General features: G+C 38.4%; 1 pseudogene; it reads left to right on the plus strand.

Moving 5' to 3' along the window:
* LOC139043585 (sodium/hydrogen exchanger 9B2-like) overlaps positions 1-21,069 on the plus strand; it is a 54,548-nt pseudogene that overhangs the window by 19,155 nt on the left and 14,324 nt on the right.

Raw genomic sequence — 21,069 nt, forward strand, 5'->3', positions numbered from 1 at the left:
ACATATTACTGGAGGTTTTGGCCAGAGCAGTTAGGCAAGAAAAAGAAAAGGAATCCAAATTGGAAAGGAAGAAGTGAAACTTTCACTATTTGTAGATGATGTGATTCTATATATAGAAAACCCTAAAGAATCCACCAGAAAACTCCTAGAAATAATCAACAACTACAGCAAAGTTGCAGGGTACAAAATCAATTTTAAAAAATCAGTTGCATTCCTATACGCTAACAATGAACTAGCAGGAAAAGAAATCAAGAATACAATCCCATTTACAGCTGCAAGAAAAAGAATAAAATACCTAGAAATAAACTTAACCAAGTAGGTGAAAGATGTGTACACTGAAAACTATAAGTCATTACTGAAAGAAATTGAGGAAGATGTAAAGAAATGGAAAGATTTTCCATGCACATGGGTTGGAAGAAGAAACATAGTCAAAATGTCCATACTACCTAAAGCAATCTACAGATTCAGTGGAATCCCAATCAGAATCCCAATGACATTCTTCACAAAAATAGAACAAAGAATTCAAAAATTTATATGAAACAACAAAAGACCCCAAATAGCCAAAGCAATCCTGAGAAAAAAGAACAAAGCTGGAGGTATCACAACCCTGACTTTAAAACATACTACAAAGCTACAGTAATCAAAACAGCGTGGTAGTGGCACCAAAACAAACAGATCAATGGATCAAAATTGAAAGCCCAGAAATAAAACCACACATCTATGGACAGTTAATCTTTGACAAAGGAGCAAAGAATGGAGAAAGGAAAGTCTCTTCAATAAATGGTGTTGGGAAAACTGGACAGCTACATGCAAGAGAATGAAAGTAGACCATTATCTTTCACCACACACAAAAATTAACTCCAAATGGATTAAAGATTTGAATGTAAGAACTGAAACCGTAAAACCCCTACAAGAAAAAACAGGCAGTACACTCTTTGACTTTGGTCTTAGCCACATCTTTTTGAATACCGTGTCTACTCGGGTAAGGGGAACAAAAGAAAAAGGTAACAAATGGGACTACATCAGACTAAAAAGCTTCTACAAAGCAAAGGAAACCATCAACAAAATGAAAAGACAACCCACCAACTAGGAGAAAATATTTGCAAATCATTTATCAAACAAGGGGTTGATATCCAAAGTACATAAAGAACTCACACACCTCAACAAAAACAAACAACCCGATCAAAAAGTGGGCAGAGGATATGAACAGACATTTTCAAAGGTAGATATACAGATGGCCAACAGGCACGTGAAAAGACGCTCAACATCACTAATTGTTAGGGAAATACAAATCAAAACTACAATGAGATATCTCCTTACACCAGTCAGAATGGCTGTAATTGCCAAGACCAAAAACAACAAATGTTGGACAGGATGTAGAGAAAAGGGAACCCTCATCCACTGCTGGCGGGAATGCAAACTGGTGCAGCCACTATGCAAGACAGTATGGAGATTCCTCAAAAAACTAAAAATAGAACTACCATGTGACCCAGCTATGCCACTACTGGGTATCTACCCAAACAACTTGAAATCAACAATCCAAAGTAACATATGCACCCCTGTGTTCATTGCAGCGCTATGCACAATAGCCAAACATGGAAACAATCCAAGTGCCCAACGACCAATGACTGGATAAAGAAGATGTGGTACATATAAACAATGGAATACTACTAAGCCATAAAAAGACAAAATCTTCCCATTTGCAACAACATGGATGGACCTGCAGGGTATTATTTGCTAAGCGAAATAAGCCAGACTAAGAAAGACAAACACCATATGATTTCACTTATATGCAGAACATAAACAAACACACGGACAAAGAAAATAGTTCAGTGGTTACCAGGGGAAGGGGGCTGGAGGGTGGGCACGAGATGAAGGGAAGCACTTATGTGGTGACAGACAAGAAATAATGTACAACTGAAATTTCACAATGATGCAAACTATTATGAATCTCAATTTTAAAAAAACAAAATATTTGGAAGATTTTTCCTTGAGAATTTATCTCAGCACAATTTTGGATATTGTTAGAGTTGGGGTATATTTGTCTTTTAGGAATGGATTTGGTCTTTGGAGGCAGCCAAACATTAAGCTGATATCAATTTGATTAATAAATGGATGTTCAGATTCAGTAATGCTGTTTTTTGTTCAAAAAAGAAGTGTGTGAATGTACCTGTGTGTGTATGTACGCTCTGAAGCTCACGAAATGAAAATGAAAGACATTTTACCATTCTCAACTGGAACAATGGTATGTTATACTTTAGACTCTGGATATGTTTTTACTGAAATTAGTTAATTTTCTAAACTAGCATGAGAAAAACATCTCAAACTTTATTTAAAACACATGGAGAAAACCAGGTTCCAAAATGTACACTAGTTCATAAGGCAACAGATAATTTAATACCTTTTCTGTCCTTTTTATTATTTTTTTAAACTTTTACCCTTCAAATTATGGCACATTTCTAGTTAAAACATTTACAGGAAAACTGATACAGATTGACATAGGAAAGGTGTAAATGAACGATGTGGTCTGGAGACTCACTGTTTTGAGTTCTGTAATCGTTGTCCATCAGCTGCCTGAGAAGTGGACTCACGTGTGTGAGCACCTCTTCTCTTGTTTTCTGTACTTCTGTTCCTGAGGCTCACAAGAGGGCTTTCTCCTATACTCCTTCCTGTGCCCATTCAGAATACATAAGTATTTGTCTTAAGAAGTCAATCTTACATGTGAAAAAATGATTTTCCAAAATCATAAATGAGAAGTAAATTATTAACTAAATTAAAGATGATTTAGAGAAACCTTATACACATATATTTACTGTGTATTTAGAACTGAATTTTGAGTATGGGAGAGGAAAGGAAAATTAGAGATTTTTTTTAAAAGTGGTCTTGAAGTAGAAAACTACCTTGCTGAATTTAGTATAAAATCAGGTTCATGCTGTGATACAGTAAAATTTAGTAGCTGGTAATTCCTACTTTCCCATTATACCTTCAATACTGTATAGAAATTTCAGCCCCTATAGCCAACTGGAAAATACTGAAGGCCTTAAGTTATTTATTTCATTGTAACATCATCATAAGCCTAGAAAATCAGGAAGAATTCTGTGAGGATGTAAAAACTGGGGCATTAGATTCAGTCTCTAGCAGTATGGTAGACAAGATTCAGTGAACAATTCTCTCACTTATGCCAAGATGAAAACAGTATTTTAAGTCTTTTTAAATGTACCTTTTTTCTGTGAAGAAAACAGGAAGTCATTGGACACCAAAACCAAACTGAGCAGAGGAGATAAATATGCACTCAAGCTGGCCTTCACCCTGGAGGCTTCTGCAAAACACCTGTGAGCTTGAGAGTCATTCTGAGGCCCTGAGAGCATAGGGGGCTGCGCTGGAGCTGGTCCAGGTGGGCAGAAGTCTCAGGAGCATTCATCCTCCCTCACCCACACAAAGCTGGAGCCCAGCGTGGCAGCTGCAGATGGGGCCTGCACCCACACCTATCTCAACTATGGTGCTGGCTGGGGGAGAGGAGCGTCCCACTAAAAATGTGTAACTCCATGCTGATCTGTGCTCCAAATTCACATAAAAAACACAAGCTGAAAATATATCTAAAAGTGATCCCAGATTGGAAGCTTCTAAGCACATGGTAGAAGCAAATGCAGATCCGATCCAGGAAAACTCACATTCAACCTAAGGCTCCAACAATCCCCAAAGGTAAAGTTCCAAGGAAGAGGTCACTGTCACAACAAATTTTAAAAGATCACAACATGCACAAGGAAACAGAGATTTCAAAAATTTGCATTATCAGAAAATAGAATAGAAAATATTTTTGGTATCTGTAAAGAAATTAAAGAGGAGATAGCAAATATAAGTACAAAACAAGGAACTATTTTTAAAAAATAAACAAACATTTTGCTAACGACCAAGTCGAATTTCTAGAAATGAAAGATATAGTACAGTAATTGAAATGTAAAACTCAGTGGATAGATGAAGCAGTGGGTTAAGTGACAAGAGAATTGGTGAACTAGTAAGAGATCTGAAGAGATTATCTAGAATGCAGTTCACACAAAGATGGAAAATGTGAAAATGAGGGATAGCAACATGGAGAAGAGTATGACTGTCTGATCTTAGTTCCAGAAAAAGAGAATAGAGAATGGAGAAGAGGAAATATTTGAAGAAATGAAGACTGAGAATTTTCCAGAATTAGTGAAAAACTTAAATCCCAAGCAAACCGAAAGGAAGTCATACCTAAATACATCAAACTGAAATTGCAGAAAACCAAAGAAAAGGAAAAAATCTTAAAAACAGCCAAAGAAAAAGAATTCCCTAAAAAAGCAGAAATTAGACGTAAAAGCAGCAATGAAAGCCAGAAAGCCAAAGAGTAATATTTTCAAGGACCTGAGAGAAAGTAACTCTCAACCTAGAATTGTATATGCAGAAAAACTCTGTCTTAAGAATGAAAATGAAGATAATTTCAGACAAAACTAAGACTTTACTACCAACAGAGCCTTATGAGAAACATAACATGCTTTGCTACAGAGAGTTTCTGTACCATCAATTAGCTCTTATGCGATGGTAAATAGGGAATTGTGTGAGTGCCAGATGGAATTTGCATTTTTGTACATAATTTTTCCTGTCACCTTAGTATTTTTCATCATCAAGCAATAGCAAGTGAATACAAAGTGAATTGAAAACAAAAATCAGATAGATGTTTTCTTACAATTAAAGATAAAGCCTTATCAACTTGAGGACCTTTTAAAAAGCTGAAATCTCTGTGAAAGTGCGTTCTTTTTGGGCAGTTAGTTGCTGGTTTAGGGGCTTCAAAGACTTTTGAAACTTCCCACAATGTTAAGCTATCTAATGAAACCACACGTGGATGAAGAAGCTGACAGTACAGGTGAAGAAGCTGCCAACACTTTTCCCTCAGTTAAAAACAAACAAACCTTTGTTTGATGAATAAGCTACAATCTGCATAAGATTTTGATGGAGCTGCTCTCTATTTAAAGCAAATGCCCTCAAGATTCTACATCTCGGGAAAAAGGAAGTGTGGTTCCAGGGTTTAAGTCTGCAAAGAAGAGACTGACTTTAGATGCGATGTCAGTAGAGATTTAACTGTGCTGATACTGTATTAGAATTGTTACTGTTTTTTAGTGCTTTGGTCACAAGTTTTGAGTTTTGAGTTTTGGGTCGTCTGCTCCAACTCTGTTTTTCCCATAAGTCTTTTTGTTTTCAGTGTCTGATTTTGTAGAACACAAGGTTTTTGAAACAGGGAAACATATTTTGCATTCTAACAGAAATGCCTCTACTAAAGCAAATACTTCAGGTAACCAGATGATTGTCCCAGAGGAAAGGTTTGAGGTGCCACAATGAATGATGGCCCCCCCAAAAAGGTAAGTATCTGAGTAATTCTAAACAAACGTCAACATAGAAGAGAAACAATGCTAATGTTTAATTCAAGGCAGAGCTAAAATAGGGGAGTGTGGTTGTTCAAGTATTCTCATGCTCCTGTGAAGAGGTTAAAGATAGTGATTGTTTCTCTTTTTATTAACTACTGATATATTTATAGTAAAATTAAAAAGAATAATAAGGGAATGGTAAAAAGAAAAAAAGTTCAAGGTAGTAGTTGTAGCAGTGTGGAAGGCGATGGGGGATGGGATTAAGAGGAACACAGAGGTGCCTTCAAGGCACTGGTAGTATCCTATTTCTTCAGATGGTTGGTAATTACCCAGTTGTTCATATCACTGGTGTTCTTCAAAACTTACACATGGTTGTAAATATTTGTATGTGTATTCAGTATTTATTTTTAAAAACTTTTAGATTATATCAAAACCGACATATGACAACTTATTGATAGAAGTTTTCCTGGTTTATTTCAGTTACCATCCTTGTTCTTCTGTGGGCTGTAGTGTGGTCAATTACTGGCAGTGAATGTCTTCCTGGAGGAAACCTATTTGGAATTATAATCCTGTTCTATTGTGCCATCTTTGGAGGGAAACTTTTGGGGCTCATTAAGTTACCTACGTTGCCTCCACTGCCTCCTCTTCTTGGTAAGTACCAAACACTTCCTGTGTCCTTCAGAGTAAATCATATTTTTAAAATAGCAGTTTGGGAAATAAAGGAATAAACTATTTCTGTATTTGCTGTGCTGGCCCTTAAAGCTGATTGTTAAATTGTGATGAGTTTTATGAGCCAGTTGGTAAACAGCAATTTGAAAATTAAATTATATATACTTACAATTAAATAACTTGCATTAAACACAAGAGCAATACTCAAAACCAATCACTTCTTAATTATTTTACTACATTTTCCTCTTATCTCTCCTCTTGAGATTATGGAAATACTATATCACGGTGTGTCACTGCCCATCTGTTCCCAGCTCCACGTTCAATGACGTCAGGTTGGTAGGTTAACATCAGCCCTGGTAGAAGTATCTGTAATACAGAAATCAGCAAATGCTGCAGCCCAGGGCTTAATATGTTGTCAGTCACTCACATCATTGACAAACGAGTGAAGTTCCAACATGTATTACAAAACTATTCTTCCAGAGGCCATGAGAACTGTGCAGATACGACACGTAAAAATTAGTCTTAAAACTAGGTATTATATCTTTAATGTTTCTTTTAAAAATTCCATATTACAAAATTTCAGTGTACTACTTTCAGTATACCACAAAAGACATTTTGTGTCCCTTTCTCACAGATTTATAAATCATTAAGTTTTATTTAAAAACCATGTACCTTTTACACATGCATATTTGCACACATCTCCTTTTTTTATTTCAAAAGATTGGCCCTCGGCTAACATCTGTTGCCAATCTTCTTTTTTTTTTTATTTCTTCTTCTCCTCAAGGCCCCCCAGTACATAGTTGTATATTCCAGTTGTCGGTTCTTCCAGTTCCTCTATGTGGGACACCACCTCAGCATGGCCTGATGAGCGGTGCTAGGTCAGTGCACAGGATGCGAACCAGTGAGACCCTGGGCTGCCAAAGCAGAGTGCATGAACTTAACCACTCAGCCACAGGGCCAGACCCCCCCACACACACACATTTCCTAAGTAAAAATTTTTTTCTATTAGTGAGGACCTCAGGATTGGTTAACATAGACCAAAATTATTTTCTTGTGAATTTGTGGTGAGCAATTGAAACTAAATGTAAAAAGAAGTAGAATTATTTACATCTTACTCTACACTGTTTCTCAATATATTTTTCAATTTAGGTAAAATTCAAGTTATTTCACTTAATTCATATTGTTTATCATGGGTGCTTTTTGTTAAAGTTTTTAATTGAATTATTATGACAATGGGTTGTTTCTAGGCCAGCCCGGTGGTGTAGTGGTTGAGTTCCGTGCACTCTGCTTCAGTGGCCCAGGTTCGTGGGTTCCGGTCCTGGCTGTGGACTACACCCTTGTCAGCTATGCTGTGGTGGCGTCCCACATACAAAATAGGGGAAGCTTGGCACAGATGTTAGCTCAGGGCAAATCTTCCTCACCAAAAAACAAAAGGGGGGCTGTTTCTAAATATGCCTGTGTGCTATGATAAAGGGTTGGCAAACCATCTCTTCTTGTAAATAAGATCTTATTGGAACACACTCATGCTCATTCATTTACATATTGTCTGTGGCTGCTTTTATACTACAGTGGCAGGGCTGAGAACTTATAACAGACACCATGTGGCCCACAAAGCCTGCAGTGTTTCTTGTATGGCCCTTTACAGAAAATGTTTACTAACCCCTGCATCTAAGTCAGAGCTTCTCACACTTTATTATCCAGAGAATGACCTTGGATCTTGTTAAAATGCAGACTCTAATTCAGTAGGTCTGGGGTGAGGCCTGAGATTCTGCCTTTCTAATAAGCTCAAAGACCACACTTTCCACAGAAAAATCATAAGTTTTCAAACCTGGCTGCACGTAGGAATCATCTGGGAAATTTTTTAAAAAGCTGATGCCTGGGACCCACCCCAGAGATTCTGAACTAATTGAATGGAGTAGCCCTGGGTATCAGAATTTTTAAAAGCTCCCCAGGTGATTCTAATATGCAACCTAAGTTGAGGACTACTGTTCTAGACGCCATGAAAAGGCCCTTTACACCTCATCCTTCTCTTTTCCACTCCATGCCTGTTATTGCAACAAGCAAAATACACATGTTGCAAAATGATAAATCCTTGGGCTTTGTGATTACATGAAATCTCCTGAGGTCACTGAAATCATTCTTAAAAGTCACGTACGTAATGTGTCTTACCATCCCTTTCTATAGTGGTACGCTTGTGACAGAAGTTTACTGGCTCTTAGCGTATTAGGGCCAGTATCTAAAACTGAAACATTATCTGAATCCATAAAGAAGACTTGTTAAGACAGACATGTGTGGTGATCTCCTATTCCATATTTTTAAAAATTCATTGAAATAATTGCCAGAGATGGAGGATGAAGGAGCATTTTTTATTCCAAAAATGAATGTGAAAACAACTTTCCTAGGACACTGTTTCCTTTGCTGATGGTCTGGGTTGCTGGAAATTTTTTTCAATAATGATTTGCTTCAAAATAACTTGAGAGTAGATGAAATAAGATTGGCCATGTATTGATAATTTTTGCATGTTTTAAAAAATTTCCGTAATAGAAATTAAGGAGGAAAGAAGAATACTCCTTATCAAAGAAGGTATTCTTTTCTCCACACCCAAGGGAAAGGCCCCCCCAGGGGCTCAGAGGCCAGAGGGGGCGCCTTCCTAATCACAGTCAGGTGGCCACATCAACGGAGGCCATCGGCAAACAGAACTGTCTCAGGGAAATTGTTTGTACATTCATCTCAGAAATGAAAAATGCTCCTTCATCCCCTCCAAAACTCCAAAAGAAACTCCTACATATTTGTGAGTTCTTATTAGACTATTATTCCTTTTGATTTCAGGTAGTTGTATGCTATAATCAATTTAGGGCTGGTTTAGATTCACATTTTAAGTTTCAGTAAAGAACTGTTGACAAATTAATGAAATGTAAGGTTAGTGCAGCATTTTTGGCTGGTAATTCATTAATATCTATAAAAATGATATACACTGTACCCTGGAGCCTAACATTTCCACTGCTAAGAATTATCCTATGGATATACTTGCACAAACCTACAAATATGTAAGCTCTATGTGGACAAGGCCCATGTTGGTGTAGCTCGCCTCTGCATTACCAGGGTAGAGTAAGGGTCTGGCATGCAGTTAATAAATACTGTGCTCATTTCAGCACTGTTTGTAATGAAAAGTCTGGAAAGTTCCTTCAAGTCCCTTACTTAGTCCAAAAATTATGGTACTTCCACACAACGAGAAACTATTCCAACTATTAAAAAAAACAAGGCAAATATATATGTGCATCATTGGGAATATGTCCACGATATATTGTTAAGTGGAAAAGAAACAGATTATACAATGGTATTTAAACATGCTCTCATTTGTGTCCAGTGCAAAAGAGCACACGTACACACACACAGAGAAGCATGCTTTAATAGGTAGAGAAACTTTCTGGAAGGGCACAGAAAACTCTGGACAGTGGAAACCTTTGGGGAATGAAGCTGGAAAGTTGCACTTGGGGTAGGACATGTACTGGTCACTTTACATTGTCTGTCATGGTTTAATTTTATCATGAGCAAATATATTATTATTCTTTTAAAAACAGCTATTGTAGGCTGGTTCTTACTTTCAAAAATTCTAGAAAGATCATGACTGCAGAATTCATAACTTCTTCTAGATTAAATGGCAGCAATGAGAAATGCCTGGAAGAGATGCTTCCTTGCCTAATGGTGTCTGGAACAAGTCACAAAAAGCTATACTTGTAATTCATCTCTATTCTCATAGCTTACATATAAAACAACCCAAAGTTAGTAAATTTATTTAGTCCTTTGAAGTGTGGTCCATATAAGGACGTGGTAAGAAAAGAGTCCTGCTGGAGAAGAACGGAGTGTGGACGGCTTGCAGTCTCTGAGGAGAAATCCTTCCCCTATCTGGGCATGTGGTATCAGGGAGGGCAGGATTCTCTGACAAACTACCCGGCTTCCTCAGGCACACTCAACTACTTGCAGTTCCCAGAATGTGTCACACTTTCCCTTCATACCTTGGAAGAAACTGTTATTTCTCCCAGAAACTTCTCAACTTCTCCAGCCCCTTCTTCATTCCCCTTCCCCTTCTTTGGCCCCTGCTGACTCACCCTTCCTTGTCTCAGCTTGTATAAGGCCTCCTCATGCTTCCATAAAATTGAGGTTGCCCCCATAGACTGAAAGCTTGTTGAGGGATAGTACTGAGCCTTTGTTCATTGCAATATCTCTAATACCTACTATAGTGTCGAAAGTACCGAAGGCATTTGATAAATGTTGAATGGCTGAAGGAAAGAAGAGTCACCAGCTGACATGACAGAACAATGTCTATTTCATGATAACTCACTTCTAAGCCTTTGCAAAGCAGGTTATATGTTTTTTATTAAATTATCTGGTTTGAAAATAGGTAAAATAGAGCCCATATAGGTATTGATATTTCAAGTAATCTGGCATGGTAAATAATTTTAGAATCTTTCTGCTGTTTGCATACAAAGAGATGACTGAATTGGGCCTTGTATTAAAACATTTTATATTCAGAATTTGATCATACTTTGTACCCAAATACTACATCCTGCTTCTCTCTTTCAGGTTCAATTATTAATGAATTATTAATTATTCTAATCTTTCATTTTTATCTGCATATTAAAGCCTTTTCTTAGCTCCTGTAATTTTTTTTTTCATTAAAAGTTTGACATAATTTCATCTAAGGACTAAGCATAAAAGAAGTGGTTCCTGGGATTATAATCCTGGGATAGTCTCTTCTACATCTAAAGTACTGAAAATATTTTCTGTATTTGAAAACTAAAGATTTGTTTGATTTCTCCATCCCAGGCATGCTGCTTGCTGGGTTTCTCATCAGAAATATCCCTGTCATCAATGATAACGTACAGATCAAGCAGAAGTGGTCTTCCGCTTTGAGAAGCATAGCACTATCTGTCATATTGGTTCGTGCTGGCCTTGGGCTTGATCCACAGGTATTGAAGTATAAATTTCTAATTATTGACTTGGAATTTTGTTCTTCCAATATTGCAAGTATTTAGAATGACTGAGCTTTAGGAAATGGATGTGGACACTTTGCACAGCATTCAGAACGACAGAATGAAATTTATTTCATACAGGACTGTCCCCAAAAGATGTTCCCATACTCTCTCTTGGAGAAAGGTGGAGTTACTGTCTATCTAGGGACAGCACCAAGAATAAAGGCTCCCCTTTTCTCTGACAGAGATACAGGCCGTAGTTATAAATAAGGGTTGTGAGAGAGAAGACATCATATTTTTGGTGTGGAAAGCCCTATTCGAGTGTTTAGGACTAACTATGCTGGCTCAGAAAACTGCCTAGCATACAGAATGAGTCTCAAAGTGTGCTTTTTTCGTGTTTGCTTTTGAAAGCAGGAATGAATGTTCTTGAGGATTGCCTTTACATCCGGTTCATTCTGGGGCCACAAATTATACATATGGCCAACACCGAGACGGTTAGATCAGCTAGTGTGGAGGTTATGAGCACAGACTCTGAAAGCAGCCTGACCGAGCTCAAACCAAGCTCCACCACTCACTAATTTCATGATCTTGGAGAACAGCTTTAACTTGTGCCTTTTTGGATGAGAAAATCTAAACAATGATGATAATATTATCCCCTGTGTCATAGGTTGCTATGAGGACTAATAAGCCAACTCTAAAACACTTAGAACACTGAAATGTTTGTTAAATAAAACTCATTACCTGGAAAATTCATGATGGATGATCCAGACAGTCTGAACACTGAAGAAAAAGCATTTAATGTCATTCTCTCTGTGTGTCTTTAGAGGGTTATTTCGTATGTCTATTTTTATATTTCAGGCCCTGAGGAAGCTGAAGGGTGTCTGTGTAAGATTAGCCATGGGTCCCTGTCTTGTGGAGGCATGCTCATCTGCTCTTCTTGCCCACTTCCTAATGGGTTTGCCGTGGCAATGGGGATTTATACTGGGGTAATGATTTTTCTTTGTCGTATGAAAATACACACGGACATTTAGGACTTTCTCTGACGCTATACAAGTGAATGCATAATATTTTCGTAAGGACATCAGAAAATACAATACAGATATTCCAGCATAATATTATGACTATTAATATACCAGCATATAAACATTATAACTTCAAAATATAGTGTATGTCTTTGTAGGTGCTAACTTTGACAGTTTTATAATAATTTAAACTATTGAGGAAGTAATAGACTTTTATTATGCCTGATTCCATGCCAGTGAGAGATGCCAGATCTCTCCTCAAAGTCCATACAAAGGATAACGAATGCTCAACGGTGATCCACACCTAGCACAGGCCTCCTCCTCCTTTCACCAGGCTCTTATGATTATCTGTTCTGCTGTATTTTCCTCCTGCTGTTAGTTCTTTCTTCTTCTTCTTCTTCTTCTTCTTTTTTTTTTTTGGTGAGGAAGATTGGCCCTGAGCTAACATCTGTTCCCAAGCTTCCTCTTTTCTTTTTTTTTCTCCCCAAAGGCCCAGTATATAGTTGTATATCCTAGTTGTAAATCCTTCTAGTTCTTCTATGTGGGATGCCACCACAGCATGGCTTGATGAGCAGTATATAGGTCCACACCAGGATCTGAACCAGCAAACTCTGGGCCGCCGAAGCAGAGCACATGAACTTAACCACTATGCCACTGGGACAGCCCCCGGTTCCTACTTCTAAGATTTAAGAGCCATAAGAAGTAAATAAATATGAAAGTACTTGGTAAGAATTTGGTGTTGGGGCCACCCCCACGGCTCATGTTGAGGTGGCATTGGCGTCCCATATAGCACAGCCTGAGGCACTCACAACTACAGTCTACAACTATGTACTGGGGGGCTTTGGGGAGAAAAAAGAATAGATTGGCAACAGATGTTAGCACAGGTGCCAATCTTTAAAAAAAATAATAATAATTTGGTGCTGATAAGTAGGCAAGAAGTAAGAACTACTTACTTCTCACGGTTAACACTCTCGAGCTATACTGCCTAGATTCAAATCTCGGCTCTGACTTTCCAGTATGTGATCTTCGGCAAATTACCTAATCTCTTTGTGCCTCCATTTCCTCATTTGCAAAACAAAGATAATGATTGTAGCTACCTCATAGGGTGGTTGTGAGGATTAAATTAGTTAATATATGTGAAGTGCTTAAAATGGTGTTAGGTACATAGTGAGCTTCATAAATGCTTTCTGCTATCCTACTGCTGCCGTTATCAGTGTCACTGTTACTGTCACTATGGCCTTCCTCTTCTAATCTGTTGTCTGATTTTTACATGCCAGGTCCTGATAGAAGGCCTCGCATCACTGGATTCCAATCCAAAAAGTCCATGGCCGTGTTTTTCAAACCTCATGCCGTGGATGTTTTGTTTAGATAGAAGGCAGATTCCTGGGGCCTCACCCCATTAGGTCTCCCAGACCAGCCGTAAACACAGATTTCAGACAGGCTGCGTAGTCCCAACGCAAGTTGTCCATGGCCACGCTCAGAAGAAGTGTTCTGTAGAACTTGTAGCTGTGCGTGTGTTTCTGTTTGGGACTTCACTGCCTTTGAAAGACTGTAATTGTCTAAAGTGTAACCTCTGAAAGAGTGGAGGTTATTATAATTTCACTAATAATAGTAATAATGAAGAAGATGCTATCATAAATATTTAAAGTGCTGCCTGCTTAGTTTTGTCTTAGGTGCTGTGTCTCCAGCTGTGGTGGTGCCTTCAATGCTCCTTTTGCAGGAAGGGGGCTATGGTGTTGGAAAAGGTGTCCCGACCTTACTCATGGCTGCTGGCAGCTTTGATGACATTCTGGCCACCACTGGCTTCAACACGTGCTTGGGCATGGCCTTTTCCACAGGTAAACTGATCAGTTCATGTGTGCTGTTCTCTTATGCTCTAGCGACATAGATATGATGTTGTGAGTGTGGCATATTTCCTTGATAATTGATTAAGGCAAATTAAAATAGAAAAAGCAACTCCAAGAGTTAGTTCTATACCTATGGAGAAACCAGTGGCTTCTTGTCTTTACTCCCTTCACCCTCTAAATATAAAATGCTCAAGTACTGTGGTAGGTGCGTGAGGGGGCTTCAAAAGAGCAAAGTCGAAAGAAGGAGAACAGCTTCTGCATGCAGCAACCCGGGAGGGTCAGCCTTCGAGACTGCGCACAGAGGGTGAGCAGGTGTTTCAGTGAGCACAAAGGACAAAGTAGTCCAAGTGGGAGGGACAGTTTCTGTTCTCTCGTCTTTAACATTTTAGGGGAAATAATTATTTTAATGTGTATCTTATTAATACTTAATAACTGTCTGATACAGACATATTTGGTTTTAAGTAGTAATAAAACAGGAACTTAAGGCATTTTTTCCCTACTGTTATTCAACACCTTTATTATCCTTTGGGACAGCACACATTTAAGTTCACTTTTTAATCTGTTTCCAAGACTGGAAGATAAGATTTGCAATTTCATATTATTGACAAAATGTAATTGTGGGCTAAGTTTAGCTTCAGATTATTTAGTGGGAACACACCTTAGAAAGTCTTGTGTTCTCAGTCTCTCTGCCCCATGGTTATCCTCCCATTTTATGACTATATTTGACGTATGCCAATTACCTAGTACTTCACCTCTTCCCACACCCTGAAGTTGCCTTACGTCTAGTCCCCACCGTGTATCACTGGTGAATTAATCTTCTCAAAGCATTGCTTTGATAGTCTTACTTTCTTGTTCAAGCACCAGCAAGGATTCTCTATTACCAATTAGGTCGAATCTACACCCTTGTCTCTATTTTAACTCTACTGTACCTGTCCAATCGTACATTCTCCCTGCTTCCTGGTATACACCTTTAAAACAATAGTTCTCAGCCTCAGCTGCACACTATAATTACCTGGGAACTTTTTAAAAATACTCATATGTGGGCCCTACCTTAGGCCACTTAAATCATAATCTTTGGGAATGGAAACCACAGCTTTAGAGCAACAGAGTTTGCATTAAAATCACACAGGAGCAGGGTAGGGAGGGCCGTGGGGAGCGGCTGCTGGGGTTTTCATAATCTGAGGGGTGGGGGTGGGGGTGGGGCTAGCCTGAAGAACCTTCCTACTTGACAATACTCTGTACCCTCTGCCCTGCCCTACTAAATGCAGTCCTTAGACCATCTGGATAGGAGCTACCTGGAGCCTCTTTAAAATGTGGATCCCAGGCCCGGCCAGACTTACTGCATCAGAATTTTCAGAGGTGGGGCCCAAGAAGTCTTTTTTTCTTTTAAACAATCTTACTATACGGGAGACTGAAAGTGGTTAGTTACTTTCTACACATTTATAGTAAATTATTTACTGTAATATCTTGCAACGTATACTATTATCACAGATAAATGTTTTTGACAGTCACACTATTACCTAATAGAGAGCTGTCCTAGCTAAATAAAACTACTACAGAGGTAATCATTTTTTTAAATACAAGAGATAATTGAAACTGTAGGGGAGGAAAAACCGTTTCCCACACCAGGTTCGTTGACTGGGGCCCTGTAATCAGACTGACAAGAGACAGACTAACAAGAGAAAAACAGTTTATTAACGTGTGCATTGTGCTTACACAAGACCTCAAAGATGAGTAAGTCAAAGGAGCGGTCAGAATTTGGGCTTGTTCAGCATTTTAGCAAAGAACAATAATTATGTGGAGAAGCACAAGATAAAGGAGCTTTGAGCTTCTAGAGGCAGCAAATTGTGGGAAAAGAAACATATGGGGACCTAACGGTAGATAAGGGCTTGTTTTAGCAAAGTTTGTGATGTGAATTCCTCTGGTGCTGTCTTGGGGCTGATAAGGGCCCATAAGTGTCCCAAGTTGTCTCAGTGATTAACTTCTGTCCTTCCTGGTAAAAAGGAGAGGGGACACCTTTATGAATGTATGTCCTGCTTTTGGGCAAATAGTGAGAGGGCAGAGAGCTTTTCTTATATCTGCTTCTTCTCAATTGCCTTCAACTCAGAATAATCCTTATGCCCCAGTGGCATATTCGGGGTGACATATTGTGTACTCTAAACCACAATGACAAAAACCCACAATAACTAGTTAGTACATTTTTTCTTAGAATAGTGTGTGAAGAAGGGCTTTATGTGTTGAACAACTTTTTTTTTTTTTTTGAGGAAGATTAGCCCTGAGCTAACATCTGCTGCCAATCCCCTTTTTTGCTGAGGAAGGCTGGCCCTGAGCTAACATCCTTGCCCATCTTCCTCTACTTTATATGTGGGACGCCTACCACAGCATGGCTTGCCAAGTGGTGCCATGTCTGCACCCGGGATCCAAACTGCCAAACCCTAGCCGCCAAAGCGTAATGTGTGAACTTAACCATTGCACCACTGGGCCGGCCCCTTTGAGCAACTTTAATATAATTTTCTGCACAATGTGTTCACAAAGTTTTTTTAATTAAAGTTTCCTAAGTTCTGTATGATATGGGGGAAAATATTGGTTCTACTTACCTCTCTATTATTTCAAAGAAGCTGAGTAAGAAATAAAGATTCTTCTAAGAGCAATTTCAAAAATAATTTGTTTTCAGTTTGCTTTTAGAATAAACATTCAAGAAGGAATGAGTCCTTTACACTCATCATAGTAAGAAAAGATTCTTGATTTTAATTCTCAAATTAAGTTCCTGTATTCTATACATATCAAACCTACTAAAATCAGTGTACATTTGTTATTTTAAAATCAGGCTCGTAGGGCCAGCCCTGTGGGGTAATGGTTTAAGTTCGTGTGCTCTGCCTTAGTGGCCCAGGATTCGTGGGTTCAGATCCCAGGCACGGACATAGCGCTGCTCTTCAAGCCATGCTGTGGCGGTGTCCCACATAAAATAGAGGAAGACTGGCACAGATGTTAGCTCAGCGACAATCTTCCTCAAGTAAAAAGAGGAAGATTGGCAACGGATGTTAGGTCAGGGTCAACCTTCCTCACACAAAAAAAAATCAGGCTATTAAATGGCTGTTTGAAAACTAGATCAGTCTACTCACCCAGCCTATGCATATCATACCAATTAGCTCTGAATCATGAATTTTATCTTTCATATTTTCTTAGGCCCTTTAGGTAAAGTTTTTTGAAGTAAATGTACAAAAAAGTGCACAAATCATAGTTTATGCCTATTTTGAAGTTTATCTCTAATAATGCATACCTTTCTTATAAGATAGGCCCATTTTATTAGACACTTTAAGTCACATATATTTAAGACTGTGGAGAGCAGGAAATATCTGTAAACTTTTCCTTCTGTGTAATCAGATGCTTTGTGTGATGATTGAAGTAAAGTCTTTGTATTTATGGATTTAGAGTTCTGACTGAAGATTTTTTTTTATGTGTGTCTAAGGTTCCACGGTTTTTAATGTCCTCAGAGGCATTTTGGAGGTAGTAATTGGTGTGGCAGCTGGGGCTCTTCTTGGATTTTTTATTCAGTACTTCCCAAGCAGTGACCAGGTAAAGGAAACCATCTGTGGGAAAGTCGTGCTCTAAAATGTCACGGGAAAACATTCTGGAACACTCCCTCAGAGCCATGTGAAGGACGTGATTTAGCAAATGACCCCCATTTTAAAACTGCTTGCTGCTCTGTCAGTGCTGTCTGTGAGGCTTAGGAAGACAGCTAAACCTTGAAGATGTTAATGCAGTCCTGGGATTTTCTTCTCCTATTTATATTCTGTACACTTCAGCTTGCACTGTAAAACAAATAACATGAATTCCAAACTAATAGGATATGCAAGTCTTATTTTTATTTTCATTTTTTTGAGGAAAGATTAGCCCTGAGCTAACATCTGCTGCCAATCCTCCTCTTTTTGCTGAGGAACACTGGCCCTGAGCTAACATCCGTACCCATCTTCCTCTACTTTATATGTGGGACGCCTGCCACAGCATGGCTGGACAAGCAGTGCATAGGTTGCACCTGGGATCCGAACTGGCCAACCATGGGCCGCCGAAGTGGAACGTGCGAGCTTAACCACTGCGCCACCCAGCCAGCCCCGCAAGTCTTATTTTTTTAATTAATTTATTTTTTATTTTTATTATTATTCATAATACTCAACTAAATCAAGATATAAAATGGTTCTTTGGGCCCACGGTTTTAGTGTCAAAATACCTTAGATTCTAATACTATCAAATAGATAGACCTTAACATTTCATTAAAATATAGTCTCTTTCTCACCGAGTAGATTGAAGTTCTTTACTGTACATAGTGATTCTTAATGAGAAACAAAGGCTTGTTTGTTTTCCTTTACCCTCTTTAGTCTCTTCTGATAGGTAAACATATAAAAATCTTTTCTTTTCTAAAAGAATTGGTGTTATTTTGAGATTTCAGAGCATTTTGAATGGAATTCAAATCTTAACTGAAGTAAAACTTTAATTAAGAAAATTAATGTTTGCATTATCAGAATGTATGTTGATTTGAATTTTTATTGTGCTGCAAAAAAACTCCAAGTAAAATAGTCTGTAAAAGATTTTATGAATGCATAAAAGAAAATTCAAGGATTTTCTAATTATGCAACAAAGTACAAAGAAAAATGATGGCTTACATTTTGTTGCTTACTGTGTATAAAATGACAGGTGAGTTGAGTAAAGTCCCGCTGTGCTCATCAGGGCAGCGACTATCTACATGCAGCTCCAGCAGACACAGGACATTTCCAGAGACAGTACAGACATAGAAATTTCCAGCATCACTGATCGTTCTGTTGGGAAGCGCTGATCTAGTGCAATCCACACAATAACCCATGAAGAGAATACCTTTAATATGACCATTTCACTGCTGAGGCTCAGGGAGAGATGACTTAAACAAGGTCACGTAGCTAGAACGCCGTAGAGCTGGGTATGAACTCAGTTCATCCACTGCCAGGGCCTGTGCGCTTCCAGTCGAACCCTTCTAAGGACCTGCTGCCTTCTAAAGCAATCAAGAAGTTTAAAGGCTGAACAGGGACAAGTAACGAAAGAGAGGAGCACATTGCTTAGATTTTAAAAATCAACACCACAGACTCCTCTCAGTCTACAGCCACCTAGAGTTTCTTGGTATTCAAAGATTTAGAAAGAAGAACTGGAGAGCATCACATTAAAGAGTAAATAGAGAACCTAAAAATAATAGAGATATCATATCTTTAAGCTTCACAAAAACCCCATGATGTAACTGCTTTCCAGGAGGAGGAAACAAAGCTTGGAGAGGCTAAGTAATATGGCCACTGCATAGCCAATGGTGGGAAAGAGCTTGCATTTTAACCCTAATTTGTCCACTTCCAAAGCCCACACACTCTTTTCTGCTGCTCCGTTCAGCCCTGCGGACTTCTGCGTCAATGACTTCAGAGGAGGCTCACTGAGGTTCCTGAACGGGGAAGCTGCGTTTCTACACATGCTAACTCTACTTTTGTTAAGGAAAAGAAAGTAAATGTTATGTCATGCATTTATGTGCACAGATACAGACATTTTTATTTTCTACTAAGTCCTGAATATGGAAAAATCAATAATTAAAAATCAGTTCTATGAAATAATTGAGCTAACCCACGTTTTTTCTCCTCAAGGACAAACTTGTATGGAAGCGGGCGTGCCTTGTTTTGGGGCTGTCTGTGCTGTCGGTGTTCAGCAGTGTGTATCTTGGTTTCCCTGGGTCAGGAGGACTGTGTACGTTGCTCATGGCTTTCCTTGCAGGCATGGGATGGAGCAGTGAAAAGGTGAATTTCATTTTAAGTTCTTCTTCTCATGACTACTTTCTGATTAGATTAGTTTTTTTCCAGATACTTTCATAATATCAAGTTAATAAAATTAATCATAAGAGCTATTTTCTGTACATATGCAAACGTATGCCCAAATGCACACATACACTTCCTTTTTTCCTGTTACATACCAATCTATAACTTGATGTTTTTACTTAAAATGTATCATGGTCATATTTCCATGATGCCTCCCTTATTCTTTGTAAGGGTTGCAGAGTATTGCATTGTATAGCTGTACTGTACTTTATTTAACCAGTTTCCTGCCTAAATTTAATTTAACAGACATTTAAATTGTTTCTAATTTTCTGCCAAGACAAAAAGTGCATCAATAAAATATCCTTGCATATACCACTAAGACACTATCAAGTCTAAGAAGCACCATTATTTTACATGCCACCAAGAGAGAAAAAGAATGCTGCCAATTAAACTATGACATCACTTCCTAATTTCAGAAATGAAAAAGTGGGTTTCTTAAAATCAACAAAATATAGCATATCTTTGAGTGTATCTATAGGATTAATTTCTAGAAATAGGATTTCTCTATGAAAGAGTATGCACATTGATACTTTTGATAGTATCAATTTGCCCTTTTTTTAACGTATGCTTTTTAAAAATTTTTTGGTGAGGAAGATTGGCCCTGAGCTAACAGCTATTGCCAATCTTCCTCTTTTTTTCCTCCCCAAAGCCCCAGTACGTAGTTGTATATCCTAGTTGTAGGTCATTCTAGTTCTTCTATGTGGGACGCCGCCACAACATGGCCTGACAAGCGGTGTGTAGTAGGTCTGTGCCCAGGATCCAAACTGGTGAACCCAGGCCACCAAAGCAGAGTGCACGAACTTAACCACTCAGCCATGCAGCCAGCCCCTTGAGTTGCCCTCTTAAACAGCAGTACCAATTTATATTCCCACCAACAGTTTGTGAAAGGATCTGTTTTTCTGATCTGTGTACTTTCAATCTTTAGATATTTTGCTAATCTGACAGGTGAAAAATGTTTCTCATTATTGATCTGATTTGTATTTCTTTACAAGTGGAGCTAATCATCTTGTCATATATTTACTAGCCAGTTTATTCAAAAGCCTGTGCCCATTTTTTACGATTGTCTGTTTTTCTTACTGACTTTCAAGATCATTAAAATTATTCATTTCCTTTATGTGTATTATGGAAATTAGCTGGTTGCCATTTATTTAATTTCAAGGTACATTTTTATGGATTTGAACTTGAGAGGATCATATACTATTCTGCTTCATGAAGAAATTAGATGTGGGTGACCTAAACTAAATACACATATATCATTTGGGAAAACCAAAGACAACTGTTGAAAATAATTCAGC

Source organism: Equus asinus, unplaced genomic scaffold (assembly GCF_041296235.1).
Source record: "Equus asinus isolate D_3611 breed Donkey unplaced genomic scaffold, EquAss-T2T_v2 contig_3, whole genome shotgun sequence".
Lineage (NCBI taxonomy): Eukaryota > Metazoa > Chordata > Mammalia > Perissodactyla > Equidae > Equus > Equus asinus.